The sequence below is a fragment of the Berghia stephanieae genome, chromosome 1, assembly GCF_034508935.2.
Source record: "Berghia stephanieae isolate SIO BIC M18660-M18661 chromosome 1, UCSD_Bste_1.3, whole genome shotgun sequence".
In the NCBI taxonomy this organism is placed as follows: domain Eukaryota; kingdom Metazoa; phylum Mollusca; class Gastropoda; order Nudibranchia; family Aeolidiidae; genus Berghia; species Berghia stephanieae.
Genome location: NC_088360.1, coordinates 75917649 through 75932410, shown reverse-complemented (window position 1 = coordinate 75932410; position 14762 = coordinate 75917649). Strand labels below are relative to the sequence as shown.

Here is a 14762-nt window from a genome sequence, read left to right as displayed (position 1 = left end):
CCCTTGCAAGAGAAAGAAAAACCATTTACTGCTTTTGAGGCTGGTGGTAGACTGTATCAATTTCAGAGAATTCCTTTCGGGGTGACTAATGGAGTTTCTTGTTTCCAACGTGTTATAAACGAAGTGATAGAGAAAGAAAACCTAAGAGACACTTTTGCGTATGTTGACAATATAACAGTTTGTGGGTTAACTAAGAAAGAACATGATGACAACTTACATACATTTCTTAACACCGAAAAGACACATGGCATTACCTTCAATGATTCAAAGAGCATCATTGGGGTGGAGGAGGTTGACATGCTGAGATACCGAGTATCTCAAGGAAAGATCATGCCAGACCCAGAGAGATTAAGACCACTGAAAGAATTAGAGCCACCTTCAATCCTGAAAGCTCAACAACGAGTTGTAGGCATGTTTGCCTACTACTTCCGATGGATTTCTCACTTCTCCGACAAGATTTTGCCATTGACTCAGAATAAACTTTTTCCATTACCTGATACTGTCAAGAAAACATTTTGCAGTTTGAAGCAGGAACTTGAAAATGCAGTTCTAGAGACTATAAGTAAGGACATTCCTCTTGTGGTCGAAACTGATGCCTCAGATGTGGCTATATCTGCAACATTGAACCAAGAAGGTCGCCCAGTAGCTTTCTTTTCAAGGACACTTTCATCAAGTGAGAAAAACCACTCAGCATTTGAGAAGGAAGCCTATGCGATTGTTGAAGCAATTAGGAAGTGGAGGCATTATCTGCTTAATACACATTTCAAGATCATCACAGATCAGAAATCTGTCTCATTCATTTACGACAGCAATCATGGTAAAGTAAAAAATGACAAAATACAACGCTTGAAGATTGAATTGTCTCCATATGACTATGAGGTCATCTACCGACCTGGCCCTGAAAATCAAGCTGCTGATGCTTTCTCTCGCTGTGGGCCAACCTCCACAAACACTAACGATCTAAAACTATTGCAAGAATCTCTTTGTCATCCTGGGATCACCAGAATGACTCATTTCGTTCGTTCAAAGAATCTGCCATACTCTGTAGGAGACATTACTGTAATGACTAATAAATGTGGAGTGTGTGCGGAATTAAAACCTAAATTTTTCCGACCAAATAATGGAAATCGTGTTAAAGCGACTCAGTGTTTTGAAAGATGAGGTATGGATTTTAAGGGTCCACTGCCTTCAGCAACTAGAAACAAATACATTCTCACTATCATTGATGAGTTTTCAAGATTTCCTTTTGCTTTCCCATGCTAAGACATGTCTTCATCAACAGTTGTCAAATGTCTTTGCGAACTCTTTTCCATCTTTGGAACACCTTCATATATGCACTCAGATAGGGGATGATCATTCATGTCTCAGGAAGTAAAAACATTCCTTCATGAGAGAGGATTAGCTACAAGCAGGACAACACCATACAATCCACGTGGAAACGGACAGGTCGAACGTTTGAATGGTACGCTATGGAGAGCAATAATTCTTGACCTTAAATCACGCCAACTTGATGTCAGTCGCTGGGAGGAAGTTCTTACAAATGCGTTGCTTTCCCTTCGCTCTCTGTTGTGCACTCAAACTAACACCACTCCTCATGAAAGAATGTTTATGCATCAACGTCGCTCTACAAGAGGAAATTCATTACCAACTTGGCTAATCTCGCCAGGAACTGTATACTTGAAAAGACATGTAAGAAATTCTAAATTTGACTCTATGGTTGATGAGGTTGAACTCTTAGAATCTAACCCTCAATATGCCCATATTCGTCATCAGGATGGGCGAGAATCAATAGTATCACTTCGTCATCTTGCCCCAGTCGGTGAAAGAGACTATACATGTACACCTGAAATGAAGAACGATTCAGAACCATTGACTCCTCAAACTGTGTGTACCCCTGACATGACAAATGTTAACCTTCATCAGCCTGAGGCTATCGACGTCACTGTTGAAGGAGCTGATGTTATGAACGACGCAACTCAATCTCATACTGTTGAACTTGAAGACAACCACCTGCTCGCACTAAGCACACCCCTTTTGTTCGCACTATGCCATATAATCTGAGGAGTGGGATGAAATGAACATTTTACATGTTTACATTTGTTCTGATATTTTAAGTTTACCTGAAATAATTCTGAAGTTTAGATAGTGATTTTGACACTACAAAATTATTTGTATACCATCAATCTGTCTGTTGTAAATTCAGTTATCCCTATGTCTAAAATGTTGTAAATTTTAGTTTATGTCCACAATATGTTATGTCATATGTTGTTTGTATCTAACTATTCTTTATTTCTGTGTTGTTTCACATGTTGTATGTACTCAATTTTATACTAGTGATGTTTCTTGTTGATTAAATCTTACTGTAAAGCTATCAACTCGACTCTCTCTCGACTCATTTCATTATTATTATCATTATTATTATTATCATTATTATCATTATTATCAATATTATCAATATTATTATCAATATTATTATCAATATTATTATCATCATTGTTATCATCATTATTATTATTATCATTATTATTATCATTATTATTATTATTATTATCATTATTATTATTATTATTATTATTATTATTATTATTATTATTATTATTATTATTATTATTATTATTATTATTATTATATTATTATTATTATTATTATCATGATTATCATCATCATCATCATCATCATCATCATCATCATCATCATCATCATCATCATGAGATAGTAAAAAGTTCTAGAATTTCCAATCAAAGCATCCAAGAATAAGGGAGACAAATGGGAATTGGTTCAAATAGAGAACAGGATAAAAGTACTAAGTTTGAGATCACTAAGTGTCTCATCCAGATACAAGCACAGGTCCCCTTCAAGAGGAACACAGGGAAAAAATATTATCTCCCTAAACTAACTATACATTCGACTGTTTCCCTCCCAGCTTCGGTATCCGGCCAGGGCCAGGACAAAACCAAGTAAGCTCATTCCAAGCCAAAGACAGAAAGCAAGTTGGAAAACATATATAGGGGGATAGAAGACGCAGCATGTACCTCCCTGTCCGCTATGGGAGATATTATTATTATTATTATTATTATTATTATTATTATTATTATTATTATTATTATTATTATTATTATTATTATTATTTATTATTTATATTATTATCATTATATTCATTAATATTAATATATCAATAATATATAATATCAAAAATAATATCAATAATAATAATAATATCAATAATAATAATAATAATCAATAATAATATCAATAATAATATAATATCAATAATAATAATAATAATAATAATAATAATAATAATAATAATAATAATAATAATATCAATATCAATAATATCAATATCAATATCAATATCAATAAGAAGAAGAAGAAGAAGAAGAAGAAGAAGAAGAAGAAGAAGAAGAAGAAGAAGAAGAAGAAGAAGAAGAAGAAGAAGAAGAAGAAGAAGAAGATTATTAAGATAATTATTATCATCATCATAGAGATTTACAATGAAAAGAATGTTTTAAAAAAAGTATCTTCATCCGACTTTATTGTATCCCTCCTAGATACAGACTACAGCCATGGCCCTGGTAAAACCAATCTCATTCTAGAACAAAAGACGAGTCATATTGAGAGGAAAAATCAAAAGTTTTTAAGGGTTTTACAGCGCTTGCAACATAATTTAGGTCATTTCTGCGCCGGTAAATGGGAAGCAAATCGAATGGTATCTGAGAAAAAGTAAGACGGGACTGGTTCAAATTGGATAAGAAGTAGATTCGAAAAGCAAACTTTAGTTTGAGCAGGCCCATCCAGACAAGCATAGAATCCCACTAAGGAAAAAAAAAGGCAACAAAAATAAAGCAGAGAACTACCGTCCAATCTCACTGACGTCTGTAATATCCAAACTATTAGAACATATAATCTGTAAGAACATGATGAACCACTTTGAGAACAATGACATCCTAACTAACCTGAACCATGGCTTTCGCAAAGGATACTCGTGTGAAAGCCAACTCCTAATAACTGTAAACGACCTGTTGAGACTCCAGAATGCCAACACTCAGGCAGACATCGGCATCCTCGACTTTTCCAAAGCATTTGATACTGTGCCCCACCAAAAACTCCTGCAGAAACTAGAAAATTACGGAATTCGTGGCTCTTTACACACATGGCTTTGTAATTTCCTCACAAAACGTACCATGAAAGTAGTCCTAGACGGCACGTCATCGGCTGAATGTCCAGTCATATCAGGAGTACCACAGGGAACGGTGCTAGGACCCATACTATTTCTTTGTTTCATCAATGACCTACCTCTACGAGTAAAATTTCAGATTAGGTTATTCGCCGATGACTCTCTAATATACCGACCAATAAAATTTGCAAATGATCAAAAATTGCTACAAGAGGACGTGAATAGTCTCGAATAGTGGGCTAATGATTGGGGAATGAAATTTAACGCAAACAAATGCTACATCCTCAGCACAGCTAAAAAGTACAATGAGACCTACAAGTTAAACAACACCGTCCTGAAACAAGTCTACGATAACCCATACCTTGGCATCACCTTCTCGAAGGACTTGAAATGGGGGAAACATTAACAAAATAACCCAAAAGACAAGCTGCACCCTCGCGTTTCTCCGCCGAAATCTTAGCCACGCCCCAATGTCATGCAAGCAAAACGCCTACCTCGCACGTGTGAGATCACAATTGGAATACGGAGCAGTTGCCTGGGACCCCTACCTGAAAGAGGATATTCAAAAACTTGAGTCCAGAGACAATGCGCCCGGTTCATAACTGGGAACTATAAGAGCAGAACCCCAGGATGCATGACAAAAATGTTAGAAGAAAGAAATCTCATCAGCCTCCAACAAAGAAGAAAAGAAACCCGTCTGTCATTCATGTTCAAGATAATAACAGATCAAATACCATCAATAAAGGCAGACTCCTTTTTCACGCCACGACCAAACAAAAGAAAAATCCGAGCACTCACTTTCGCCAACCACATAACCGAAAACCCCATTGACAGATACGCCACAAACAATTCGAACTGCTTCAAAATCCCACAGACAAGAACACAAAACTACAGAAATTCCTTCTTCAGTATCTCGGAGTGGAATGGGCTGGATGAACTGGTCATCATGGCACCACACCTAAACGATTTCAAGGCCCGACTGACATGGGCCCGCGCCCAATGAGGACGCCGCTGAAATACAACCAGACCATTGGTTTCTTCAGCGCCAACCATACCAATACAGATACAGAATGTGCTGGGGAAAAAAACCCATCTCCCCAAACCAATATTATACATTCCACTGTTTTGCTCCAGCCCGGGCCAGGACAAAACAGAGTAAACTCATTACTCGGATGTAAATCGAGAACCTGGCCGTTAACAACGTTGTCTGTCAAAAATATAACATCGCCCAACAGCCGTCATGTCTCGTTCTACATGTTTAAGTGTTGCTATTGGCTAGGGACCCCTTTTAAAGCGCCTTGTGCACTTAAGTGGATATTGCGCAATATAAATACTCTAGTAGAAAAAAAAAGTCTTTTAGAGCCATGAGACCATGAAGCAGGAATTTATCCCGGTTTCTATCGTGTGAAACGGACGATAGCAATTGCTACCTTTTGGATAGGAAGCCAATATATTGCAAAGTACTTTCCTCCCCAGATCTATCAGACCCAGCTACCCAATTACTGTTAGTGGACAGGGGTGTAGTCTGCCCCTTTCTGTGTGAAGTGATTGCTCTACCAACTGAGCTATCAAATAATGTGGTAAGGGCGACTCCCTGCCCATCACAGGAAGCCAAGACCCACCCCTGATTTAGGAAAAGTTAAGAAAAAGCAAGGCTATGGATCAATATGGAACCATCGGCCAAATGACGCGTATAGATCGTCTCTACGTCATTTAAAAGGATTTTCAAAAATATGGATTAGAAATTTAAAATTGCCTAAAACCTGTTAAAGCTCCCAACAATGAACATTTCGAAATAAGAGAAAATAGGAAGACACAGATATTGGATACAAAGATTAATAAACCTGTGTGATAATTTCACACAGGAATGTCCCAATCAGAAACGTGTACATTGCCATGCATGAGTGATACACTCAAATGATTACAATAGGCACATCACTGAATAAAACGCAGTGATATTTAACACGGAATTTATTTATAAAGGAAAAATAGCTCAAGAAAACGGGCTCTTACATTTGACAACTTCCGTCTTGGTTAATGGCACCAACCAGGGTAAGGACAAAACCAATACATCTTAAGAACAAGGCAGAAAATCGTCAACATGAAAGGAGAACACAGTCATAGCAAGACAACACAGAGAGTGACAGGCCTGGGTATATGAAAATAGAATCGCAAAAATCACACCCAAATTTTAAATACAATAATAAAACAAACGCAACGGGAATATTTTGATTTTTTCATTTGTAAAATGTTAGGAGTGTTTTTCTATTATACAACATAACATCTTCACGTGTGCCTCTGAAATGGAAAAAAAAAAGATTGATAATGTCATTTCTTAAAAATCAGAGTAACAAGAAAGCCTTAACAAAATTTGTCTTAGAGTGCAAAGTGAATATGCTGATAACAAATGTGAACTGTGAAAAGTATTTTATTCAATTGAATAAAACAACTCTTGTAAAGAACAAAATGCATTACATGAAATGTTTCTCTTTAGCTAAAATTAGAAGCAATTATATATTTAATATTTTTATAAAGCGATCAGTAAGAACGTCTAGATAGATATCGAGAAGTGTTTTTTTTTTTTTTTTTTTTTTTTTATTTAAAGCATAATATTCATTTCTTTTTCAATCTATATCTATTTTGGGCGCGCAAATAACCAAAATAAAAATACATTCTAGATCTAGACCTCTCAAAGCAGTTTACAAAAAAAAAAACTACCAATCTAAAAAAAAATGCTGTTCATTTTACAAAAATAATTGATGCTATGCGTTTAGCTTAAATATTCACAACATCCACCAGCCGGATATAACGTACCAACACAACAACACAAACTATTGATTTAGTCTAATTGATATATAAATTATTGAGAACCGACGTGTACATAAATATATGCAGTCTGACATCACGACGCAAATATCGGCCAAGTTTAACGCTGTAATCGACAATATTTTGCGAGATTTTTAGAGATTTCCATTACAACAATTACAATCTATAAAAAAAGTTATCAGACCAGCAAATAAATACACGCCTGTGAGAACTATTCATTAATATGATTGTCTAAAAACATTAACAAAGAGTTGTGTGACGTCAATTTCGTTCAATCTATATGCATTAAAATTGAGGTTCAAATTTTATAGCTTACTATATGCTATGACTATTTTGTTTTATTTTTTCAAACCAATCACTTACCGATTGGCATTTTTGTGCATCGTAGAACATAGGGAAACTTAATTCACCGTTTATCTTTTATGATAAATTCGTGTGGTTGTGAAATCTGGAGAGGGAAAAATAAAACTGAATATTAGCGGTTATCACAGCAACATATATACATAACACAATATACATAAATTTTACACTATAAATGAGACAAGTGGATTATAAACAGACATGAATACAGTGAATAAGAATGATGACAGTTTTGTATATGTTACAGATCCATTAATCATACATAAAAAAGAGTAATACCAAACCATGACTCCTTACCAACAAAATAGATAGTGTTAGAAAAGAAGGATTGGTTTACAAGGGAATGTTAGAGCCCCCATCACCGCCGCAAAGTTTTTATTCTCTGTTGTCTTCTGGCACTTTCCTACTTACTTCATTTTGTGTTACTAAAGACATATGCACGCTCACCTTCGTGTTAAAACAATTTTTAATTGACTGAAAACAAATCAAACTAGAGAAACAAACATCAAAAATGTTTACGTTAATGACAAAACATTACAAAATTAATGCAACCAAACTTCTTAAAGGATCACTTATCAAGGTCAACAATTAAAAAAATGACTTACCAATGACGTGTACTATAAATTAGACATGTGGATTATAAACATACATGAAAACACCAAATGAGAATGATGACAGTTAAGTATATGCTACACATTTATTAATCGGATAAAACAGCAATACCAAACCAAACAAAGACCTTGTGTTAGAAACAAAGATTGGTTTACAAAGGAATGTTAGTGTGCACTAGACAAGAGGCAGGTAAAGACAAATACCGCCCATTTGTGTTAATTTCTAATTGACTGAAAAAAAAAAAAAAACAAACCCAAAAAATAAAACCACGAGCATCAAAAATGTTTATGTCATTGACAAAGTAATAAAATTAATACAACCAAACTTCATAAAAGATTACCTACCAAGGTCAACCATTAAATGATGACTTACCAATGGCGTGTACTTGACAATTTAGAATTGACTGAAGAATTTAGATTATCAGAAATAAGTATGCGAAAAGCGAAAATAGTAAAAGTTAAATTCAATTCAATTCAATTCAAATATTTATTGTCGGCATTTAAAGAATGTTTCGTAAATAATGTAGTCAGGCTAATAGAAGCCTTTGACCGCCATAGGTTTTAACACATAGTGCATAAAAATACATAGCAATACATTTTACCTTTAAAACATTCCTCATCAAGATTCCAATCATGACAGACAAAGAAAAGTAACATAATTAACTGTATATATATATATATATATATATATATATATATATATATATATATATGTGTGTGTGTGTGTGTGTGTGTGTGTGTGTGTGTACGGTTAGATTAATTACAAATATTACATTTGCATGGCTGGCCATTCCATTAGAGGATATGATTTTTGAAAACATTAAAATTTGAAATTTTCCTGATGTGCTCGGAAGTTCATTCCAAAGCACAGCAGCAGAATACCTGAAAGATCTTTTGCCATAAGGCGTTGTTCTGACTCTTGGAATATCAAGGAGGTTTGAATATCTAAAATTGTATCAGTAATTTTCAAAATGACCATATCAGATAGACAAGGAAATGAATGATTTGATATTTTTTTAAAGGAAAACTGACCATGGTTGAATTTTTTTTTTTTAAAAGACGATCGGAGAGTTGCATTTTAGAAGACTACACATTATTAATTTGTTATGGCTGTTTAAGTAAAATTATTGACAAAGGTGATCAAATACATTTCTGCTAACATTAATTATTAATATAACTCGCGTTTAATTATATACGCGTTTTTATTCTTATTTATTTTCCTTTAAATGCTTACTACGCAGCTTGTTTTCTGCATGAGTGTTACTGAAAACACTGACTTCTGTCATAGTTCTATGGAGTAAAGATATTTCGGTAATATGTTACTCGGGTTATTTAAGCTTTTAAGGGTGTTGCCGCGCTTGCGACACTTTTAAGTCATATCAATGTCGTCAATAAAAAGGAAGAATGGATGATTTACAATTAATGGTTCGAGCGGTACTAAACATCAACTAATCTGAATATTTGCCGACATCTAGCACTTTCCGTCACTGCCGACTATTTTATTACCTGGCATTTAGCCGGGGGGGGGGGGGGGGGTCAGTGGGGAGGGGGGGGGTGGCATTTAGGCGATCACCACTGTACTAAAACAAAGCATCAGTAATTCGTTTTTAAGTGGAAATAGATCCAGTAATTAACAATATTATCTGCAAGCAGATGAGAACTGATGATGGCTGGTGACATATAAAACACTTCAGCATTTATTTAGCCTATGGCCATCAGTGATGCACAGGTTTGGTTCAGTTGATTCATATAAAGCAAACATTGATATAGAAAATTCCAAACACTTACCATGCTCATTATGTTCCAGATGCTTTATAATTTACAAACAGGCACAAATAGACTGTTACTTGACTGTACAAGACAACAATGGAGTAACACACCAACCGTGTAGTCATTTAAAGGCGATTCATATTTTGATAAAGGATTGCGTAGATGTAACTCCATTACATGAAAAAGTAAACGAGTAATGAATGGTAAAACATCAAGACTATAATAATGCATATCTCTTATCATAAATAACCATTCCAATAAACTATCTGAGACAAGTGATTGCCTTCATAATACCTTCTTTTCCGGAAACAAAAGGATAAAGAAACATTTAATACTTTGCAAAACATACTATACAAACACCAATATTATAATATTGAATTAAGAATTAATTTAAATGCATAGCGCTTAAAATCATTCAGATGTTTAAAGCTTAAGATATAATGATTATGCATGTCACTCAAGACTCACTTCAATGCAATACGCGTTAATAACTATCAAAACCATCCCTCGTGTAGGCTGGAATAGACCCTAGATAAAATTTTCCCCTATGGGGTGGATTAAGGGAATTTTATTTTATTTATTTATTTCATAATGGGGGTTTTTTTTAAACATCACCACCTGTTCCATCCTACTGATGTACTTGGAAATCTACGGTTGGGTTGTTCCATCCAGCTGTCAAATGCCATCATCATTCCGAATGAATTACACATGATCAACTGTCGTAGAGAGAGCTCTACCTTAAATCACACAACATTCCACATCGGGAAACCAAGCTGAAAATGAAGTTTGTGGGACAGAAACGTAAACAGAGTTGAGTAATCAATGATTTGTTTTCATTTGCTTTTTGTTGATGTCAACATTTTTACATTCCATTTAATGTTCAATTCGGTTAACTGAAATACTTCACATCCTGCAATTAAACACCCATTCTGTGTGCATCACTGATGGTGGACTTTGTCCGTGTCTCTGTTTACAACCCCCTTCTATGGTGCACGGACTAGTGGTTTCTTTGGGGTTCTTTGTGTTTCGTCTTCTATCTAGGACTACTCTGTAGACTCTGTACATCGTATGAATTTAGCATAAAAGATAACTGGTGCATTAAGTTACTCTGATGTTCTAAGATACACAAAAATGCCAATCGGTAAGTGTTACACTAGGATTGGTTTTTTTTCAAAAGTCGTATATTATATTAAGCTAAAAATATGAGTCTCAATTTTGATGCATATAGATTGAACGAAATTGACGTCACTCAGCTCTTTTTTGTTGTTATTATACAGTCATTTTAATGAATAGTTCTCACAGGCGTGCACTTATTTGCTTGTCTGATAACCCATTTTATTATGGGATCATTGTTGTAATGGACATTTGTTAAAGATTGCCAATAATTGTGTTCAGATGTTAGACCTGTATATATGTACACGTCGGTTCTCTCTGAATTATATCAGACTAAACATTTCAGATTAGACATAGTTGTCCGTGTTGGTACTTTTTATCCGATGTTGGATGATGTTGTGCATATTTTAGCTAAACGCAAAGCATCACTTATTTTTGTGAAATGTTGACAAGGTATAGATTGGTAGTTGTTTAACCACTTTTGTGTATTTTGATGTCGGTTGATATATACTGCCCCTAAAATAACGGTTGGAGAAAAGAAAAGAATATAACGACTTTTATATTTTTTTTAAAAGAGAAAAGAAGAAAATACTTAAACATTAATTCAAATTGTTGTACCCAATTACTGATCGTAAAATTATCTTTATTTCTGATTCTGGCTGAAGGGACGGTTAACATCCGAATAATTCCATGTTATGGGTTTTTTTTTTCTTTACCAGAGCTGATAATATATTCAATTTTTAAAAAAATACCTTTTAACAGTTCATATTTGCCAGGAGCTTAGTAGTGGCTTTGTATTGGCTATGCACTTTCTCAACTTATTTTCTGTATTCAGTTAAATTTGGTTGGGGCTTTGTGTCATTCTCTGTCCTTGTTATGGGATAACACTTATAAATCATTTTATTTTTTACATTTCAGAGACACACTTGAGGATGTTGTGTAGTATAATAGAAAAATAGTTAAAACAACTTTTTACAAATAAACAATCAAAATATTTCCTCTGTTTCTTTTTTTATTTTTCAAAAGTTATTTTTTGATCGAGTGGGTCACTCTGTGTGCTGTCTTGTTATGACTGTGGTCTCCTTTTATGTTGACTTTTTTCTTTCTTCTTCTGGGTGGGGTTTCTGAACTCCCCATTTTGGGCAGGGGGTACTGTCTTCTTTCCTCCTATACCTGTATTCCAACATGTTTTCTGTCTTTGTCTTGAATGAGATTACTTAGTTTCGTCCTGGCCCTTGCCGGATTCCCTGGTTGGGAGGGAAGCAGCTAAATGTAGGTATAGTTTTGGGAGATATTTCTTTCTTAGATCATCTCTCTGTTGTGGACCGTTTTATTTATTTTTTCTTTTACGCATATAACTTGTAAACATTTGAGTATGATCCTCTTAGTGGGGACCTGTGCTTGTATCTAGATATCTGGGTGAGACATATGTGATTTCAAACTTAAGTTCACTGTTAGTGTGGTCTTGGAATCTGCATCGTTTCCCTATTCGAACCATTCCCCTTTCTCCTTTTTCTAGTTTGCTTTGAAGTGTAAATCTATATTTTGACATCCTATTATCTTCCTCTTTACTTGCGCAGAAATAACCTAAATGTGTCGCATAAAACATTTTTAAAAATTTTCTTTTTATTTATTTTTCTGAGTTTTATTGGTTTTGTCCTAACCTTAGTCAAAACGCAAGTTGTCAAATGTAGAAGTCCTTTTTCGTGAGCTATTTTCCCGAATAAATCGTTGCCTTGTTAAATATCACTACGTTTTGTTCAGTGATGTGCATTTTGTAATCATTTGAGTGTATCCATCATGCATGGCAATGTATACGTATCTGATTGGGACATTCCTGTGTGAAATTATCACACATGTTTATAAATCTTTGTATCCAATTCTATGTCTACCTATTTTCTGTTTCGAAATGTTCATTGTTGGGAGCTTTAACAGCTTTTAGGCAATTCTAAATTTGTAATCCATATTTTGAAAACCCCTCATCGCCCTTTTAAATGACGTAGAGACGATCTATACGGATCATTTGGCCGATGGGTTCCATATTGATCCATAGCCTTGCTATATCTTAACTTTTCCTAAATCAGGGGCGGGTATTTGGCTTCCTTACCACAGCATTTGATAGCTCAGTTGGTAGAGCGCTCACTTCACACAAAAAAGGGGCAGACTACACCCCTGCCCACTCAACAGTAATAGGGTATCTGGGAAGTACTTTGCGATAGACTAGTGTCCTATCCAAAGGGTAGAATTGGCCATTTTCCATTTCACGATATAGAAAGCGGATAAATTCCTACTTCATGGGCCTCGTGTCTCTAAAATACTTTTATTAGCGCATATATCTTCTTCGTTCCCCCTCATGTTGTCTTCATGTTTGAATGTCGAGTTGGTGAAGGAACGCTGTTGTCTTCCTCGGCTCTGAAAGCGGCCCATACATTTGGTCGGAAGACAAACGTTGAAGTTTACTCACTGTTTTGTGTGTTGGTATGTTTAATTCAGCTGACGAATTCTGTAAGTAGTTCACATAAACGCATATTATCATCGGTATCCGAGACCCATTAACTCAACTCGAGGTCCAGAATCGACAACAAAGAACTGATTTCGATCGGGGTTCAAGATGGCTCGATTCAGTGTGCAGTCGAGCTTTTTTACTGAGCCCCATGTCAACCCAGCAGTGATTGGGTTGCTGAATCTGGCGGAAAGTATTTTGCGATACACTAGCGTTCTATCCAAAGGAAGCAAGCAATTGCTATTCTCCGTTTTACATCATAGAAACCGGGATAAACTCCGGCTCCATATGCCTCATGGCTCTGAATGACTACAAGAGTGATTTCGATTCTTTGGTACACAACCCGCTGGTCAGAATTGAACAAAATTAATATATCTGAACAAATCTATTGATGCCATGCGTTTATTTGATAACCTAACAATATCCGCCACCCGATATAACGAACCAAGATACAAAACTATGCGTAACCTTAAACGTTTATTGTCTGATTGATATAATTCAGTAAGAACAACTCATAAAAATGGCTGGCTTAAATCAATAATAAAGAGCTGAGTGACATCAATTTCATTCCTTCTATTGTTGCTTTGCACTTAGTCAAAAAACTCACAACATTCCCCAGCCAGAAAAACGCACCAACATAAAATTATAGATAGATGCGCTTGTTTAAAAGCTCACAACATTGCCATCCGGAAATACAACGAGCCAACACACAAAACTATGTGTTTATAGTCTGGTTAATACAGTTTAGTGAGAATTACCCATAAACACGGATGGCAAAAATAAATTAAAACAAAAAAAAAAAAAAAAAAAACAGTCTATCTATCTTTTTTGAAAGAACCAAGGCGTCTTTCAGCTCTTATTTGTAAATACAATCGAGTCTTACCTGTAAGGTGAAGATTGTTTTAGATTTCACCGATCCTGGCAACACGAACGAAGTATTAAGATGAGATACACACTGCAAGATGACCAGTCACACTTTAGATGTTTTTCGAAAGCGTCAGACAGAAACCAAACTAACGTTTAGTGGCGTGCAACAAGAAGTATTATAGATAGGGGAGGGATGATGGGTGGGCATCTTAATACTTCGTTCGTGTTGCCTCTGTGAAATCTAAAACAATCTTCACCTTACAGGTAAGACTCGATTGTTTTTACAATTTTTACAATTTCACCTCAATCTGGCAACACTCACTTCGTTGCATTAAGATGAGACTTTTGAGCCTTTCTGACGCTCGCAACTTCAACTAGCTAAATATGGAATAAATAACTTCAAAGAAGTGGTTACTTTCCAAACATTGTAACAAAATGTGTGTGGTTTATTCTCTAAACCGATGTAATAAATAGAACTGTATGACAACAAAGTCAAATTTTGAAACCCATTTCTAACATTTGCATTTAGATTATA

General features: G+C 35.2%; 2 long non-coding RNA genes across 2 annotated transcripts; both read right to left on the bottom strand.

Moving 5' to 3' along the window:
* Positions 1-6427: 6427 nt before the first annotated feature.
* Positions 6428-8378, bottom strand: LOC144964583 (uncharacterized). Its single transcript, XR_013643879.1, has 3 exons — positions 8348-8378; positions 7367-7451; positions 6428-6475 (listed from the first exon to the last, which is right to left on the bottom strand). It is a non-coding gene; the product is annotated as an uncharacterized LOC144964583 (long non-coding RNA).
* A 1331-nt stretch (positions 8379-9709) lies between these two features.
* Positions 9710-14410, bottom strand: LOC144964578 (uncharacterized). The gene is made up of 3 exons (XR_013643878.1): positions 14244-14410; positions 10363-10517; positions 9710-9912 (listed from the first exon to the last, which is right to left on the bottom strand). It is a non-coding gene; the product is annotated as an uncharacterized LOC144964578 (long non-coding RNA).
* Between the last annotated feature and the right edge of the window lie 352 nt (positions 14411-14762).